This window comes from Meriones unguiculatus, chromosome 9 (genome assembly GCF_030254825.1).
Source record: "Meriones unguiculatus strain TT.TT164.6M chromosome 9, Bangor_MerUng_6.1, whole genome shotgun sequence".
NCBI classification, from domain to species: domain Eukaryota; kingdom Metazoa; phylum Chordata; class Mammalia; order Rodentia; family Muridae; genus Meriones; species Meriones unguiculatus.
The window spans coordinates 2,473,343-2,486,240 of NC_083357.1; the positions used below are offsets into that span (position 1 = coordinate 2,473,343).

The window sequence follows — 12,898 nt, forward strand, 5'->3', positions numbered from 1 at the left end:
TCCCCTCCCTTGCCACGGAGCACAGACAAGAGCATGGAGGCAATCGCTTGGGCCTGGGGATATGAAGGGCTTAGGTAGCAGTCAGAGGAAATTCCCCTGGCTTAAATGCAAGCACAGTCACAAACCTGTTTGACTCTTTCTGGAGGAGTCTTCATGGGGCCTGGCTCACTGGAGTCTTCCTGATAAGAGTCTCTGTGGGGCACATGCAGGTTTAGTATCCCAGAGGGCCTGCCCTGAGAGTCTGTGCCAAAGCCCAGCAATCTGGATGTCAATGTGCCCCTCTGGTGTCTCATGTACAGTCTAGAGATATATCTGCTCTGAGCTGAAAAAATCACTTTTGAGAGCAAAAGGTCTGAAGAGTTTAAGTTAGCCTGGGTGACTCCAGTTTGAAATGAGGAGCCATCTTGACCAGGAGCTGAACTCAGGTATCACAGAATGTGCCCTTGGCAGAAAACAAACTTAACTTTCCTAGAAAATAGAGACCATCTCGCTGGCAACAATCAATAAGAATCGGTTGGGAAAATTCTCCCCAGAGTTCCAGAGGTACTTTAGAAGAATGGCAATTGTGATTCTGTAGAAGGTCACCTCACCTCTATGGCTTTTACCCTATCCTGTCATGTCAAGGCATGAACACCCCTGCTTGCTCTCATGGAAACTGCCTGCTTGTGGTTTTTCCCTTTAAAAAACCCTGCTCAAAAACAAAACAAAACAAAGCAAAACAAACAAACAAAAGACCTTGCTCCCTCAGGGCTCTGGATCCCACTTCAGTGAGACCTGGGTCCCGAGTTTTGCTTTCATAATGAAGCTCTCTTGCTCTTGCAGAGAGTCATCTCCTGGTGATCTCCGAGGGTCCTGTGATCCTGGCATAACAGGTTCTGTGCACACAGATGACTACTGGAGAAGCCAGAGAAAGTTAAACTTGCAGATTAAAACTTCAAAGATGTTGACTAGTCTTCCAGCAGGCATGGTGAAAAAAGACGTGGTTTACAGTCTGATGAGCATTTGCAATTTGTAGAGGCAGGTTTCACCGGTATCACCCAGACATTATGTTTGTTTATCCAATATGCTTTTCGCCTAAATCTTGAGCATTGCTTCTGAATTTGTTAAATCTATCATCATGAGTGATGTCACCTGTAGTTTACAACAGCCTAGGCAACTTCTCTATTATCATAGGGCCTAAGGAAACCCTACCTCAGTCATTCTCCCAGACCTTAAATCGTGAGCAATCTTTCTGCATCAACATTAACTATCTTTATGGGAGATTCCATATTTCCTTTAAAAGAGGTTCCATATAAACATGTCTAAGCTTTGTTTTACACAGGGGAGTGAGCTAATACTTTCTTTTTCCTAAAGAGTGCTGTGTTTAAATGTGACTAAAATAAAGGACCTGATGTCAGACTCTAGAAGTATGAACCAGTTAAGGACAGCTAATTCAAGATGGACAGAGTTTCTTTGTTTTCTCTTCCTGGATCATTTTGCTTCTGGCCATTAGCCTTCAGGGACACCTGTACATCTCAGTCTCTGGGAATCCCATGTGTTTCTGAGACCAAAGTAAACTAAGAATAGAAGAGAACCTTCATTCCTCTGATATTCAGATGAGTCTTTCAACTCTGGAGTACCCCAAAGAGTTGATCTGCACATTCTTTGGAAACATTCCTGGAGGTTACAGTGAGGTGAGAAGGAGGTAGACTTGGTTTTGGAAATTTGTGGCTAGCACAGGGGTGTGTGTGTGTGTGTGTGTGTGTGTGTGTGTGTGTTTCAGGTTGGCTTGATTTTTTTTTTCAGTACTGAAGGCTGAACCCAGGGATCTGAGTATGCCAGGCTGCACTCTACCATGGGTATGAATTTTAATCCCCTTCTTCTGTGCCACGTCTGTTGTCTCCTCCATAACTCAAGTTTCCCCATTTGCTCAGTAGAAAGACTAATAATGGTACCTATGTCAAAGGGTGACTCTGAGGACTGAGAGACATGATGGAGAGCTGTTGAGACTGGGATGTAACGGGCTACACAGTGAGATTTGAGGTCTGTTTGCTCTTGTCTGGTGCTGAAGAAGAGGGCCGTGGTGGGTAGAAGGCATTTCATGGAGGAAGAAGCTGCCTCCCTGAATTAAGGAAGATCAGAAAGGTAGGGTAGAGCTCACAATCCCTGAAACCAGAGGAAGACCTTCCCTTCTCTGAGAAAGAGAGAGGGGAGGGGAGGAGAGGAGGGAGAGAACTGGCATTGGGCTGTAAAGTATTAGACAAATGAATTTTTAAAAGGAGCAAAGCGTTGGAAATTGCATTTTTAATCATAATAAAGCACATTTTTTTCCAAAACGGTCTTTAAAAGGGTAGTCGATATAAAAAGCGAGTACTCTAACCAAATTTTATAAAACAATAACAAGAATATGTAAAATCCAAATAAGAAAGGCAAAATCAAAACAACCAACAAAAAACACCAACAAAGAAAGAAAACCAAAACCAAAACCCACAGAGAAAATGATGCTCAGCAGCCTTCTCTCACTGCAGATTTAGCAGGACACACCCACAGCCTGTGGCTGGTCTTGAACACTTAGTGGCAAAGGAGACACCAGTTCTCTCATGGGGTGTTGTCATAAAAGCAAAGGGACTCAGACCCAGAAGCAGCCTGGCTGGCTCACTGGCTAGATAGAATCAGGGCCTGTTCACACAAGGGAAACCCATTCTGAAGAGGACTATTCCTCCCAGAAAGTCCATGTTTCCTGGGGCTCAGCGGGTGGCTCCTGGTGCAGCAGCTCCTTCTGCAGGAGGCTCTCCTCGTGGGCTATGGCCAGGTCCAGTTCAAGGCACAGCTCTTCAGACCTGTGAGAGGAAGGCAGTTAAGAGCCAGGCCTGGTAGGGACCTGCCATCTCAGCCTTCAAGCTGCTACCTCCCATCACCTCAACTGCGCTGGACAGTCAACACTGATCTCCTAACTGAAGTCATTGTAATCCCAAGAAAGAAGAGTCACACAGTATCTGGGCCTACAAAATGTTTCCATTTTACTGGCAGGTCAGAATTAGATCTAGGAACTGGATGTTCTCTGTTCTGCTGCGAAGACTAGCACTTTCTCCTACAGTCCGGGGCATCATTATTTAAAATCACGGACCCTAATAATCAGATCGAAATAGAAGTTATTCATGATGACTCTGATGGATCGCATCATTTTACAGAGAGAAACAATACAGCCTTGCAACTTGGGCACCTGAACAAGGTCATGAGGCTGGCTCATTCCTCCTGCTCAGGAGGCACCTTACACCCAAGCATTATGCATGATGGAGGCTGTCATGCTGGAGCAGCATTTCCTGAGTTGTGTGCCTGCCAACAATGGCCCTGCACAGGCTCTGGCACCACACTGAAAGCTCTGTTTTCCTAGGGACTAGAGGTGGGCAGACTGCATGCTGGCTGTCTATGGGAGTGTGTTACTGAACACTCCCATCAAGGTTCTGATCATCCCTGTAGCAGAGACATCTGCCTGGCTTCATCCTGGAAACGCCTTAACCTAGTCTCTGCAGAGAACCCTTCTCACAGAAATGGGTAAACACCGCAGAAATCAGGGGATGTTCCTGAATAAAAATAAAATTTTAGCCTGGTGTGGTGTGCAGCCCTTGAGATCCCATCACTTGGGAGGGAGAGGTCGTCAGTAGTCATGAGTTTAAGGACAGCCTGCTAGGAATATACAAAAGACTCAGAAGGTGTCAAACATCTTGTTTCCTGGACAGAAGTTCCTGTTGACTGGAGCAGCACAATACTTTGAGGTGTTCTTTCCCAGGAGTGGCTCCTAGCCTTGCTGGTGAGCAAAAGCCCATAAAGACAGAGACAGAATCCAAGAAGAGGGGACCCAGATGGCTTCACCGTCTCCTCCCAGCCTGGACTCCTACCTCATCTGGAGCTCCTCAAATTGATGCTGCAGCCTTAATGCTCAGTCCTGGAAGGCCAGCTGCTTCTGCTTCCTGGCGTTCCGCAGGGGCTTCTCCAGTCTTTCCCGCTCCTGCTCACTACAAGCTGGTGTTCAGTGCAGGGTTGCACACAGGCGTGCGCACACTGTCAGACAGGAGAAGCACACACAGAGGACCCCGAGCTTGCTGGCCAGCCAGGACAGCCAGAACAGCAGCTTCAGGGCAAGGAAGAAACCCTGTTGCAGGGTAGAAACTGGCGTGAAAGACGCCCAATGGCCTCCTCTAGCCAATGCACACTCGTGATTGTCCACCCTGCCCAGAGGCTTCATGCTAGAAGAGCATGGAGTTTAGACTCCGCACACAAGCTCTTTCAGAATGGTCTCACAATTCTGTTATCCATCCCTTGGGGACTAAACTAGTTATGAGGAGCTTGCTCTGCTTAGCCAGACATGTTGAGGTGGGTAGAGAATTTTTTCCTTTGAAGTCTCTAGACTCTGACCTCATCAAACTGTCAAAAGTCCTCCACATTTCCCTTGTCATCTAGGCAGCTCCAGATTATAAACACTCCAAATAACTCCAAGAAAACAGGGCTGAGAAACTCTAGTTCGGGCGTCTGTCCGTGTGAACTAAGAGCTGGGCAACAGAGGAGACCACGTTGGAGTGAGGAAGAATGGAGGAGGCCACACGATATCCAAATGGATGACAATGAGAAGCACTCATCTGGCATTACCACTAGGCTCTTCTTTTTGCCAGCTGCTTCCTACCTGTGATGTCACATGACCCCGCCAGGGCAAACAGCCACAGGACCCAGAGGGCACCAATGATCTGGGTACACTTCACTCCGGCTTTCCAGAGAACATCTAATCGTGGGGTGTCTCATTCCCCACGCTGCTCTTTGGACTGCGCCTTCAGCAGAACAGCAGGGTATGCCTGCCAGTAACTGACATTCTCACACTAGGCTCATTTCCCAGAGTACTGTGCATTGACAGAGAAAAGAACAGTCATATTGCATGAGGTGGGGGTGGGGTGTGTGTCTTTTAGCGAGCAGGGTGATAGGTGAAAGTTCAGGTGTATAGATAAGTCCAATGGGCAAATGGTCCCTGACCTTGGACAGTTCCTGGGTCTGGAGGTCGCAGGCCTCCTCCTCTTGGTCCTCACAGATCTGCTGCAGGTCCATCATCTGGTGCTGCAGCAGGGCCCAATCCTCTTGCACTTCCTTGTTTTCCTGCCTCAGCATGTCCACCTTCCTCTTCAACCAAGTCTGCTCCATCAGGAGCCGGCTGTGGAGATTGCTGGAAACACCATCTGAAGAGTAAGCTTCTGCCGGCCTCCTCCTACACCCCCCACCCCGCCAGCCTGCTCTTGCCCTCACCACCTTCAGGACCCCATGAACACCAAGAGGCCCAACATTTCCATGAGGACGTAAGGAGGAGCCCAATACCACCATGCCTGCTGCACTAACAAGACCATGAAGAGAACAGCTAATTCATCAGAGAATAACAACTACTGAAGTTCCACAACACTAACAGGGTTCCCTGTCCCTCCAAAAGAAAGAGGAGTCTCCACCTGTCCCTTCCTGTACAAGGAAATGGGGAAACATCAAAAATTGATGACAAGTGCCCTCAAGGTAGGAAAAGAGCACCAAGGGGCACCTTCTATCTACCTGTTCCACAACACTCAGCTCCGCAAAACCTTGTCTGAGTCCCAGAGGCCCAGGGACCTGGCTGACATGGCTGATCAGCCCTCCATCCTCAAGCGTTGTTGTCACACGCACTTGTGGCTAGGCCCCGTGTGTAACAGCAACCATTAACTTATGAAGCATTGGGAACCCAGGTCATGCAGAAAACAAAAGCGGTCCTTTCTCATCTTCTCTTTGCTATTGCTTTTGTATTTGGTGAGGCAGGGTCTCCTGTGGCACAGGCTGGCCTCAGCATCCCTGTGTGGCCAAAGAGGACTTGAACTGATCCTCCTGCCTCCACTTTGCTAGCTTTTCTAACTGCCACGTGTTCACCTTTCTGAGACTTTCCTGACTTTCATTTCGACCTCCTGTCTAAGGTCCATCAGCTGACCCTTGAAGGACTCTCAGTCAGCTCACAGCTAGTTGTATCATGTCTAGATGGAGTGTGTGTGTGTTTTTGTGTCCTCCTTAAGGTTTGGGTGTCAAGTCCCACAAAGAATCAAGTGTTTGAACATTGTTCCAACCAGGTGGCACCAGGTGGGGCAAACTGTGGACCTTGGGCAGTGGGCCTAGCAGGAAGAGGTGGCTCCCTGGGCATCACTGGGAACAGACACTTGAGTGTAACCAGCTTCCTCAGGCCCCTACTGCCCCATTGCTCACGACCAGCTTTCCTGTCCCTGGAGGACAGAATGTGAGGGAACCCAGGGGGATGTGCCTAGGGATCGTTGGCCCATTTCTTGCTCTGACAGCACAAGGAGCCATTGTGACACCTATCCACTTAAGGCTCTGGCTGAGCCTGCTTCCTGTCTTACAGAGCAGAAGCTCTTGGTTGGAGAGCGACTAGACTTCTGCACTCTTGACAGATTATACTCGCATTTTCACAAGCCGTTTTGACCACCATACAGTAAGTTCCTTCTGTTCTCTAACCTACAATATTTTATTATGTTTGTTTATTAAACATAAACTCTCCGTCTATTCCCTCCCTCACACACTCACACCATTCTCCACTCCCCCTGTCTTATACAGCAGAAGCTCTTGTTGGAGAGAGACTGGACTTCTGCGCTCTGCTCGTGACACACATACTTGGACTTACTAAGAACTTACTCTACTATGGTAAGTTCCTTCTGTTTTCCGTCTTAGAACATTTTATTATGTTTATTTAATAAACAGACACTCTCTTCCAGTTCATGGGATGGATCCTCTCGGTTTTAAAAGATTTATTTGGGGGTGGGGTAGTCTGGATAGATGGCCTGTCACTTTAAGAGCATGTACTCCTGGAACTAGGTTTGATATCCAGCACTTCCGTGCCAGATCATAACTACCTGTAGGATCTGACGCCCTCATGTGAATAAGGAAAGATATTTCACTATTGACGTGATGTGTAGTAGCAGTGAGTGCACTTGTGTGTGGGTGTGCGCACACGTGTATGGATGCCCTCCGAGGGCAGTGGTGTAGGATCTCCTAGAGCTGGGATTGGAGCAATTGTGAGCCACTTGACCTGGGTCCTGAGAACCAAATATAGGTAGGTCCTCCGCAGAGCTAGTTGTACCTGGACTCACCGGCTGGCTCCCCAGCCCAGACACGCTGGGTTTCTGGGGTGTCTGTTGTCCTATATACTTCTCTTGCATCTAATTTTGTTAGTGCCTGCTCTCCCACAGTACATGTGAGCTCAGGGTTAGAGGATGACTGTTCTTTCTTATCAGTGGCTCTTAGTTTCTAGACTCCTTTGGTTTGTTCTTCCAGTTTGCAGTTGATTCCTGTCAAACCAATCTATCCTATTTTTCTCTACACTGCTTTGGAACATACTTCATTCTCGTCTCTCTAAGCATTTAAGTACCCAGTTAGGTGGTCTGAAATGTGTGTGACCTCTTCCTTCCTTCTTTTCCTAGTCTTTTGGAGGTAGGAATTCATAGCTCTAAATACTGTCCTAGTGCCTGATTTTAACTCTGTCAACTTTCTCATTGAAAGTTTGGTTCTAGCCGCATGAAGGAGGAGGGTCTGGCTCTGAAGCAGGGCGTGAAGGCCCGCTCCTCTGCGGAGGACCCCTTCAACACCTATTATAAGATGATGAGGACTCTGGGACATGGACATTTTTCCGAAGTTAAAATGGCGTTCCATGTGCCCACTGTGACCTGTGTGGCTGTAAAAATCCTTAGAGATAAGAAGTACAACGCGATTTTTAACAATGAGATCAGCATTATGAAATCCTTGAACCATCCAAATATCGTCAGGGTGTTTCACGTGGTGGAGACGGAAGAGACCACCTACCTGGTGATGGAGCACGTCTCCGAGGGAGAGCTGCTGAGGCGCATCCTGGAACGGGGGCCTTTAGAGGAGATTGAGGCCCAAAGGATATTCACGCAGATCGCACGTGCCGTGGATTACTGTCATGATAACCGAGTTGTCCACAGAGACATTAAAGCCACGAACATCCTGTTGGACTGCAGAGGGAACTCCAAACTGATAGATTTTAGTCTCGCCGTCAAAGTGACTCCTGGGCAGAAACTGCGGGGTTTCTGCGGCACTGGGCCCTATTGTGCCCCAGAACTCTTTGCACAGCACGAATATGAAGCTTATCCCGTTGATGTGTGGTGTTTGGGGGTTCTGCTCTTCCTCATGGTGTCTGGACGTTACCCTTTCCAGGCCAGTTCGTTTGCAGGCATGAAGAACGAGGTCACCTCGGGCAACCTTCAAATTCCTCACCACGTGTCCATCAATTTTTCCAATGTCATCCTCGATCTACTGAGAATCAATCCCGGCAGGAGGCCCACCATCAAGGACATCATGAGGCGCCCCTTGATCAGGGCCGGTGAGGCACGTTCGCCACCTATAGTGTCCACCCATAGTGTCCCAGGCACCCCAAGCCCTAGCATTGTCGGGACCATGAGAGTCATGGGCTATAAGCCAGAAGAGATCATTGAGTCTCTCAGAGATAACAAATACAACGAGGTGATGGCAACTTACCTTATACTGCAACACCAGTCACCTGGGGGAGACTGTGGCCACAACCAGGTGAATCCTGTGAAACCCAGGCAGCCGGGCACCGTCCTCCACCTGACAGAGCCTCACACTTTTCCCGGAAGCCTACGGAGAGCTGAGCCTGTTCCCTGCAGCTCCACCTTGCCATCGAAGGCCCAGGAAAGAGAGGAGGAGCGTCATTCCAGGCCCCTTCCCAGATGCCATAGCATGCCTGCCACCCTGCGCTGCCAGCCAGACGCACATCCTCTCCACCTATCCCACCTGGGCCGTCCTGTTGCTAAGTCCCTCAAGGGCAGCATCCTGGAAATGACTGTTTACTTCTCACAGTTTGACTCACGTGACAGCCTCACTAAAAGTGACCATCCATCTCGGGCTCTCTACAACGACTTTTCTGGACCGGCCCGGAATGAGACCACAAGTGACCCAAAGAGCACTATGTCATGCAGTCATCAAGAGGAACACTGGAGTCTCCTGGAGGAAGAGGACAGTTCAAGCTCCTCCTCTGAGGATTTATCGGTGACGATGACCATCGAAGAGGAAAAGACCCTAACACTGGAAGATATCGATGAAGAAGAAGCACTCGTTTCCCTGAAAGAGAGCATCACCAAGGAGGACACCAAAACACCAACAGAGATCGAGGAGGACACCATCACACCATACACCATCACAGCGATAGATATCGAGGACGAGGACACCACACCAAAAGAGGTTGAGGAGGACACCACACCAGAAGAGATCGAAGAAAACACCATCACACCAAAAGAGATGGAGGAGGAGGACACCATCACACTTAAGGGGATCGAGGAGGAGGAGGAGGAGGACACCATCACAGTGAAGGAGATCGAGGAGGAGGAGGACACCATCACACTTAAGGGGATCGAGGAGGAGGACACAATCACAGTGAAGGAGATGGAAGAGGAGGAGGAGGAGGACACCATCACAGTGAAGATTGAGGAGGAGGGCACCATCACACTGAAGATCGAGGAGGAGGAGGAGGAGGAGGAGGAGGAGGAGGAGGAGGAGGAGGAAGAGGACACCATCACAGTGAAGATCGAGGAGGAGGGCACCATCACAGTGAAGATCGAGGAGGAGGAGGAGGAGGAGGAGGAGGAGGAGGACACCATCACAGTGAAGATCGAGGAGGAGTGCACCATCACACTGAAGATCGAGGAGGAGGAGGAGGAGGAGGAGGAGGAGGAGGAGGAGGAGGAGGAGGAGGAGGAGGACACCATCACAGTGAAGATCGAGGAGGAGGGCACCATCACACTGAAGATCGAGGAGGAGGGCACAAGCACACTAAAAGAAATCCAGGAGGAAGACACCATCACACTGAAGATCGAGGAGGGCACCATCATACCAGACACCATCACACCAATAGAGATCGAGGAGGAGGACACCATCATGCCTGCAGAGACCCAGGAGGACACCATCACACCTGGCCAGCCTCAAGACGCTGGCACCACTTCCCCCCGCAACCGGCGTCAACGCTGGAAGCGGGTGAAGAAGACAATCATGAACGGCCTCAGACACCTGTGCTGCTGCTGCCTGCCACCCGCTAAGACAAAGACCACCTCATGTAAGAACATGACTCCAATGAAAAGGGACAGAGGAGTCACCCTCAGCACCAGGTGAGTGCATTTCCTTCATTTTATTCACCTTTCCTCTGTCCTTTGTAACTAATAAGAATTTGCCCACTGTGCCACACCTGTGAACTTAACAATCTCTGTCACTTGAGAAAGACCAATCCCATAGAAATCTCGGAAATGTGACTTCAGGCTTGTTGAGCAAGAAGTGGACTGTATGCATATGCTGATAGAGCAGGGAAAGGAGCAGGTGGGGCTTGGGCAATGGCAGCATAGATTGCTTAGAGATCAGTAGGGCACTTTGATGCTGCAGGGCCAGCACAGAAAGTTCTGTGTGCTTCAAAGTCAGTAAGAGTCTCCTACCTGTGTCTTTTTGCTTTGAAGTCCTGAAGAGGACAAGCCCCAGCTCCATGGCTTACGGGCCAAGGGTTGCGGATCAGCCTGGATGAGATGTGGAAAGCCTCTCGGGGAAGCCAGGCCAGATGTCCAGGAGCCAGTGTGGTCACAGGAGCCTTCTGCACAGGGCCCACCCCAGTGCAGATCTGTCCAGGTAAAATCCCAGGCAGGAGGGGCTGGCTTTCCACTGGGTCTTCCTCAGAGGGGAAGAGCTGAGGTGCAGAGGTGCCCTACTGCTCTCTGTGAGAGCCCTTACCCTCTCCCCCAGCCTGCATAAACATCACAGATTGCCCTCTGGGTAGTGATTGTCCTGTACTCCCTGATTCTTGGCAGGAAACATAATCTTTTCTACAAGGTGAGACTCCTCTCCCTAGTGAGAGGAGTTTCCAGTTTCCAGTATCCCTGTCCCACTACCCCAATACACCATCATACCAGACACCAGCACACTGAAATTGACCAAGGAGGACACCATCATACAAGACACCATCATACCGGACACCATCATACCAGACACGATAACACTAAAAGCGATCGAGGAGGAGGACACCATCACACTAAAGAAGATCGAGGAGGAGGACACCACTACACTGAAGAAGATCGAGGAGGAGGACACCACTACACTGAAGAAGATCGAGGAGGAGGAGGACACCATCACACACACTGAAGGAGATCGACGAGGAGGACACCATCACACTAAAGAAGATCGAGGAGGAGGACACCATCACATTGAAGAAGATCGAGGAGGAGGACACCACTACACTGAAGAAGATCGAGGAGGAGGACACCACTACACTGAAGAAGATCGAGGAGGAGGAGGACACCATCACACACACTGAAGGAGATCGACGAGGAGGACACCATCACACTAAAGAAGATCGAGGAGGAGGACACCATCACATTGAAGAAGATCGAGGAGGAGGAGGAGGAGGACACCATCACACTAAAGAAGATCGAGGAGGAGGAGGACACCATCACACACACTGAAGGACATCGAGGAGGAGGACACCATCACACACACTGAAGGAGATGGAGGAGGAGGACACCATCACACACAATGAAGGAGATCGAGGAGGAGGACACCATCACACACACTGAAGGAGATCGAGGAGGAGGACACCATCACACACAATGAAGGACATCGAGGAGGAGGACACCATCACACGCAATGAAGGAGATCGAGAAGGAGGACACCATCACACACACTGAAGGAGATGGAGGAGGAGGAGGAGGAGGACACCATCACACTAAAGAAGATCGAGGAGGAGGAGGACACCATCACACACACTGAAGGACAACGAGGAGGAGGACACCATCACACACACTGAAGGAGATCGAGGAGGAGGAGGAGGAGGACACCATCACACTAAAGAAGATCGAGGAGGAGGAGGACACCATCACACACACTGAAGGACATCGAGGAGGAGGACACCATCACACACACTGAAGGAGATGGAGGAGGAGGACACCATCACACACAATGAAGGAGATCGAGGAGGAGGACACCATCACACACACTGAAGGAGATCGAGGAGGAGGACACCATCACACACAATGAAGGAGATCGAGGAGGAGGACACCATCACACACACTGAAGGAGATCGAGAAGGAGGACACCATCACACACACTGAAGGAGATCCAGGAAGAGGACACCATCACACCAGACACCATCAAGTGAAAGAGACCAAAGAGGAAGAGACCGAGGAGGACACTATCACACACACTGAAGGAGATAGAGGAGGAGGAGGAGGAGGACACCATCACACTAAAGAAGATTGAGGAGGAGGAGGACACCATCACACACACTGAAGGAGATCGAGGAGGAGGAGGACACCATCACACACACTGAAGGACATCGAGGAGGAGGACACCCTCACACACACTGAAGGAGATCCAGGAAGAGGACACCATCACACCAGACACCATCAAGTGAAAGAGACTGAAGAGGAAGAGACCGAGGAGGACACCATCACACCTGGCCAGCCTCAGGACGCAGGCACTGCTTCCCCCCGCAACCGGCATCAACGCTGGAAGCGGGTGAAGAAGACAATCATGAACGGCGTCAGACATCTCTGCTGCTGCTGCCTGCCACCCGCTAAGACAAAGGCCACCTCATGGGAGAACATGACTCCAATGAAAAGGGACAGAGGAGTCACCCTCAGCACCAGGTGAGCGCATTTCCTTCATTTTATTCACTTTTCCTCTGTCCTTTGTAACTAATCTCTCCCTAGTGATACAGTTTCCAGTCTGCCTGTCCCACCTGCCCCAAGATGGGTTCCCAGGTTGAGAATTGAGGCCTACAAGCAGCCGGATGGGAATTCTTTAGAAGGAGCCTCCTGCCATCCTTTTGCAAGAGCCCCGCACCCAC

General features: G+C 49.8%; 1 long non-coding RNA gene across 1 annotated transcript; it reads right to left on the bottom strand.

Moving 5' to 3' along the window:
- Positions 1-2,610: 2,610 nt before the first annotated feature.
- On the bottom strand, positions 2,611-8,410 carry LOC132656564 (uncharacterized). Its single transcript, XR_009594322.1, has 4 exons — positions 7,843-8,410; positions 5,002-5,188; positions 3,879-4,041; positions 2,611-2,819 (listed from the first exon to the last, which is right to left on the bottom strand). It is a non-coding gene; the product is annotated as an uncharacterized LOC132656564 (long non-coding RNA).
- Between the last annotated feature and the right edge of the window lie 4,488 nt (positions 8,411-12,898).